The following is a 7,057-nucleotide window of genomic DNA, read 5'->3' as shown; positions in this document are numbered from 1 at the left end:
TGAGGTTTGGAGAAAATGACTGCAGTTTTTTTCCTTGTGTAAGGTTCCTACAATGATATGGTGGTGTCTTCTGTCAGAGTCCTCCAGATGTTGGTGTGGTGATGCTTCAGGAATGAGACTCTGCATGCAGGACTTTGGTTGGACAGCAGAGTTTTATTACAAACTGCAGCACAACCGAATCGTGAGGAAACCTTGGCCCCCCGATCGCTAGACAGCTTCTCTTTTATAGGGTTCTGGTCAACACAAAGTAAACATTATCACATACCTATGTTCCAGTTATAGGCATGTTTAGATGTTGGCGGTGGATCGTCTGCTACTGGAGTCCATAGATTAAACTTGTTTTTCAAACTCTGTGTCTTTTGGCGCGTCTGCTCCTCCCAAGTCTTTCCCAAAATAAAAAAGAAGCCCTCCTGTACGATCAGACGTTACAATGTCCATGTCCACAACATCACCTTGTGTTTTCCATCTCATCTCACTTCTGTGTAATAACAGACTGCAGCAGAGAAGATCCAGTTCCTAAAAATAACTCCTGAATATTGTCTGAGTCTGGCTGTGTTTTGTGTGTGCAGCATTCAGTGGAGGTAGTTACTTATTAAGGCAGCACCAAACAACTCGGCTGACTGCAGGTCTGTGTCAGTGACCGCTAAGTCACTGACCAGCTACCCGTGAGTGCATCATCATCATCATCATCTGTGGGAGTGTTGTCAAGTCTTGGCCAAGTTAGAATCAAACGAAGAAACGCGTGAAAAGACTTAAATCCTTCAAGAGTTCATTTGGATGTTTCTTCTTGATAAGTACGTATTATTGTAGTTTATAAAAGATATAAAAAGTGTGAAAGAACCACATGGTTTAGCTTTTTATAGTCAGGTTCTTTTCAAGTTTCAATTTTTAAACTTTGAATTTATCATTCATTAATTATCTGAAAAAGGAAGTTTGCTTATGCAACAACATGAACCACATTGGTAAATGCTAATATTTCACTGGGCCACTTTCAGCTGCTGCATTGTTTTTATAAGCTTCTGTAATGTTGCGTGATTTATTTCCATCCAGTTTTGCATTAATTTTTGTTGGCGTTTCATAAAGTAACTTCATTTCAAAGCAGTTGTATGAGAAGAAAAGGTGAAGCTATGAAAGAGTCAAGGTGAAATCCCTCCAATGATTCATTTTCTTCTCGTGTTAGCAACGGTTACCTGAAATAACTTCAGTTCACTTGTAGTGAACAGGACTTCTTTATGTCCAAGCTTTACAAGCAAACTCCAGGACAACTCTGGCAGAAGGTGTCTGTAAGCGTATCCGTTTGCACAATGAGGGTTCAACATCAAATATCACACATCAGGCATAATTTCTGCAGGAGCAATGAGAATGGATCTGATAATCCTGATTCTGATTGTTTTTGAACATGTTGGAGAGAAGAAACGGTGATGATACTGAAGCATCCTGATACAATCTTTACACTCGCTCGGATGTTTCTCATCCAAGCGAGTGTCTTTACGTGAAGAGTATCAAATCATCATCTGACAGCAACTTTCTCAAGAATTCAAACACAATTTGGTTGAAAACAGAAGCAGAAACAAACTGATCAACCTCCAGTGCTTTGAAGTGGGGAATGGGTCACTATCAGTCAAGATTTGGCTCAGTATTTGTATAAATTTCAAATTTCTGTTATGCCAGAACGAGTAGCAGAAGGTGAGAAGGTGAAGGGTCAACTCTAAATGCTGACTCTTCACTTTCATTTAATATCTTACAATAAATGCTTTTGACAAAATGTCTTTTTACCACAGGAACATGAGAAACAGCTGCCATATTGTTTGACCATGACAACAGTTTGGCCAGTTGGGTAGTAACTAGTTACCCGATTACATTTGATTCACTGACTTTATCGAAAAAAAAAAAACTTTTAGGAGTATTTTTACTATTCTGTACTTTTTACTTTTACTTGAGTAATTTTATTATGAAGGTTTTCTGCTCTTGAGTAAAATTTCTGGATTTTCTACCCACTGAATGAAAAACAAAGACATTTTAACCAAAGATTCACTAGACGCAGACATACACCTGCAGTTTCTGTTAAAGTTTCATGAGTTTTTTATTGAAAAAAAATTGATTTGGAAAACATATTTTGTCTGATTTTGTTATTTTTTTGTTACTTATATAAATTATTGTCATTTTTGTTCTTAAAATGCCAAAATTTCCACTTTATATTTTGATCTGTATGATGATGTAATTTTTAAATATGAAATGAATAATAATGTACTTGATTAGTTACTGAGTACTTGAGCAGATTTTTATTTTTTTTTACCAAATACTTTTTTACTCTTACTTGGGTCATTTCTTACTTTTACTTGAGTATAAATATGTTCAAGTGCTACTGTTCCTTGAGTACCATTTGTGGGTACTCTATGCACCACTGAGTTTGGCAGTAGCACTAAATATGATTGGCTACATGTGTTAGCTGAGTTTTGATTGAAATGAATTAATTAAAGCTCCTGAATCAATACAAATAAGAAGCCTTTGTAGCTCTGATGACCTGTCCCTTCAAAATGCGGACAGCTTCTGGCCACCCATGTTGCTCCTGAAGACTGGCTGACACCTAGCATGGCTCCTTTAACAGTGTGTGTATGAATCAGTTGAATAAGAAACACTGTGAAGAGCTTCGCAGAGACATCAAGGTTAAAGCTGCTATATAACTGGAAATCATTAAATTAACATAAGCCAACGCAGTTCATGTGCAGAAAAAGTCACCAGTTCACATGAAAACGCACTTCGTCTCTGAGCAGAACAGTGTCTGCAGGGAAGCGTCGGTGCTTCTATTATAGAGGTGAAAGAATCAATGCGACAGAGCCATTTCCATTTATTTCTCCAATGTTTCTCTTGAGGTTACCTTCCACTTGAGTGATTTATTCTTTTATTCCTCCTGATGAGTGTTACAACCTCTGAATCGACTTGTGAACTGTACATAAAGGAAAAGGCTGTTTTCACATGCATCAACTCCAAACAGAAAGATTCAAAATCCATTGTCAGTTTGCATTAAAGTGCCGTTTTACTCCTCGTGTTAATGCTTGAAGTGACAAACAATTTGAGTCTAACTGGCTGTTTTCACAATCCTAACTTTTATTTTCTTTTATTTTACAAATGAAGATATAAGTGTAGTGTTCATTCTGTATTCTGCAAATCTTTTGATGAACCTATAGCTGCATATACTGATATTACATTATACACAACATGACTATCTAATTAATAGGTGATTAGACACTTTTTGGATTGTTGTTTACAAATCATTTTGAAAACCTTCCTCTTCACGGTTGAATGCTGTTGTGTCACACAGGTCAGTCTAAAAATCTCTGTCAATTTGAATTTTGCGTGTAAAAGATGCAATATGTGAAACAGTGTTGTATCAATAAATCACAGTAAAGATGTCAGAATTTGCATCTAGCAGGAAAAAATAGATAATCAACACTTTCATTAGGAGTGGAGACATTTTGCAATTAAGGCTGGAGAGTTTCTAGATTGACAGTCTAAAATAGGAGGCACAGTCCAACAGACATTTCCAAGGGAACATTTTTAGAAAACAGAGACATTATTCTAGAAGCCTGTTCATTTGGATGCAGTCTGCAGGGTTCATTTTTAAGATGACTGAGGTATGTGAAATAATAAAAAAATCAGTTTTAACTTATGAATTTATTGCAGTACAGAGGCTCACACAGTTTCTCTGTCTCACATTTTGATTGACAGGATTTTAAATATTCTGCCAATATAGTCACATGTTTAATTTCTAAACCGTTTTATATGTTTTGACACATTTTTCTCTTTTTTACAGATGGTGCTGAAGAGATTTTCAAATTTTTGAAGAGAAATATATTCCCACAAAACCCTAAACTCACTGATGATTCAGTTCCTGCAGTTTTCCAACTTTTTTATTTTTTATTTTTATTAATGCAAGTCAAGTGGGATACTGACAAAGCAGCCAAATAAGTCAATTAGTTTGTGGCACAGAATTGAGCTGATGTCAGATAAAAAATATTTCAGAGGATTTTGGGAGACAGAATGAGAAGATTTTTTTTTTACTTAATAGATTAGTCAATCAATAAATCAATCTTGGTTTCAAAAACTCTTTTCAAACATCGAACAAAAACCCGCCTGCCCACAGAAACGTCCCATGAGCACCCGCTAACCTGTAACCATGGCAACAGAGGAAACTGTTACAGCTGAAATGGAAAACACTGGCAATATAAAAAGCCACAGAGAAATAAGTAGAAAGAAAACAGTAAACTAAATTGGCAAAGCTGGTGAAAGCAAGAAAGTTCAATACATGAGCAAAAAATAAGAGTAATAAATAATCAACTGACACCTAAAAGAAATAAATGGTTAAAAATAATATCCACCCATCCATCCATCCATCCATCCATCCATCCATCCATCCATCCATCCATCCATCCATCCATCCATCCATCCATCCATCCATCCATCCATCCATCCATCCATCCATCCATCCATCTATCTATCCTTCCATTTTCTTCCGCTTATCCGGGGTCGGGTCGCGGGGGCAGCAGCTTCAGAAGGGAGGCCCAGACTTCCCTCTCCCCAGCCACTTCTTCCAGCTCCTCCGGGGGAATCCCAAGGCGTTCCCAGGCCAGCCGAGAGACATGGTCCCTCCAGCGTGTCCTGGGTCTTCCCCGAGGCCTCCTCCCAGTGGGACGTGCCCGGAACACCTCACCAGGGAGGCGTCCAGGAGGCATCCTGACCAGATGCCTGAGCCACCTCAACTGGCTCCTCTCGACGTGGAGGAGCAGCGGCTCTACCCTGTTGGCTTCATCGGAACGTGATCTGCAGCTCTCACTGGAGCGGTTCGCAGCCGAGTGTGAAGCGGCCGGGATGAGGCTCAGTGCCTCCAAATCCGAGGCCATGGTCTTGAGCCGGAAAAGGGTAGAGTGCCTTCTCCGGGTCAGGGGGGTCGTCCTGCCTCAAGTGGAGGAGTTTAAGTATCTGGGGATCTTAAAAATAATAAATGGTTAAAAATAATAAAGATCAATTACAAAAACACTCATTTGTAGACTTTACTTAAAAAAGTCTGTTTTTAAAACTTTGAATGCAAAACTTAAAAAAAAATCCTTAAAAATATTTAAATAAATCCTGAAAGGCACTGGAGGTCAAAGCGACTTTCCTTTGTACCCAAGTGATGTAAATTCTCTTTCTGGTTCTCCAAAAAAAAAAGACATGCAGGTGAGTTTTGTATTAATTGCAGTGAATGTGATGCAATGAACAAATATACAGACACACTTTGGAGAAACTGGCTGCTTTAGGCTACAAGCACAGAATAACTGACCACAGATCAGTTCCTGCCCATTTCCACACCCACATAGTGAGGAACACATTACCGATGAAGACACACGCAATTTAGCTAGAACTGAACCAGAAATGATCTGCTATAATGAGGCTTTATTGATAAAACTCTGGGTCAAGATTCTCTGGCTTGAGAGAGAAACTGTCACACTCCCGGAATGTTTTTTAGGTCAAAGAATGATACTTTTGTTTCACTTCTGTGTGATTTTAAATTAAAGATAACACCAAGGTCCTTCACAACCCCACATGGGGGAGGCGTCAGAACCAACTCTGACTAATAACTTGTGAATCCGCTTTGTTCAGGTGGAGCTTTAGAAAATCTTCCACCAACCATCTGCTGATGTCAAAGATGCAGTTGAAAATGGGATCTAAGGGTTTTGTGGCATCAGGACGCACAGTAATATAAAACTGAGTATCATCTACATAACTATGGACATGTGTCTCTCATCCCCAAGAGACAGGATGTGCAGATGGAAAGGAATGGGACTGTATATTGAGCCTTGGGGAACACCACATTTAATTAACAGCTAAAGAATTGTAATTATACAAAGCTGACCTGAACCAAAAGGACCAGCTTTAGTTCTACTGTTTCTGTACTGTGGTTGGTCTCAAACGAGACTGAAACTCATTAGTTGACTCACTCAATCGAAAACAAGTTTTTCTAAAATCCTCTTTGAAAAAAATATAAAGTAGGATCTATATTTTTTTTCTCTTTAGGCAGGACTAAACCATTTACAGCCATACAGAACAACAACATTACTAAAATCAGTTGACTTTAATCACTCTATGGTTTATAAACACCCATATTTTGTATCTTCTTTAAGAAAATTAAAAATCTGTCAATTGACATTACAATATAATTACTATGGATGTGATTCCTGATTTGTTGCCTTATTGTTAATATGTAGTCAAAGATTTTAACAATATAACACTTGTATCACATATAACGCTACTGTAAATGGTTTGAATGCTTTACTAACGTCAGCATAAAATAATTTAAATAAATAAATAATAATAAAAATGAGTTGCACAGTATTTTCTGCTCTTGTCAGCGTAGGTTATTCCAATGAAACCTGTTAGGTTCACTGACATTTGAGGCTTTAGTAACTTATTAAGTAAACGTTCGGATTTAATCTGAGTTTATTGTCTTCAGCTGCAGAGCACATCTGCCTGGATTTTATTTCTTTATGACTAGACCTTATCATTCCACGCCTTGTTGTGTGAATCTTCAATAAAAACCTAAAAACCTAAGATAAATAACTCAGACACAAGTCAAAGTGCCACAACTACTGATAGAGATTTTTTGGTATTATCATTTTGTTGTTACTTTCAGGTTAAAGTGTTCTCTTGTTTAAACTGTATGTGTGAACTGACCTGGAAGTCACAGCTGCCTGTTATCTTCATGTGAAACAGTTTGACCGAGATTTGAACCGGGCTCAGATCAGGGGCCAGATGTTAAATTGGTTTACGACCTTTGCTTTGTTTAGGTAAAATGTTTTACGACCTTTGCTGTTTTTCCTCTGCTGTCTATCTTGCCTATCCTCCCTCTTTGAAGTTTGAGAATAAAAGACAAGCTGTATCCAAAGAGAAGCAGAACGCTCTGTGAACAGCTCTGAGAAGCAGTTGACAGAGTCTTCTCATTTTGCTTGCAGAAGTTTAGTCATAAATTCATATACGTTGTCTGTGGTTCTTTTATGTAGGTTCTAGGAAAATACCTATC

This window comes from Poecilia reticulata, chromosome 10 (genome assembly GCF_904066995.2).
Source record: "Poecilia reticulata chromosome 10, P_reticulata-male-v2, whole genome shotgun sequence".
Classification (NCBI taxonomy): Eukaryota; Metazoa; Chordata; class Actinopteri; order Cyprinodontiformes; family Poeciliidae; genus Poecilia; species Poecilia reticulata.
Note: the sequence above shows the minus strand (reverse complement) of the source record.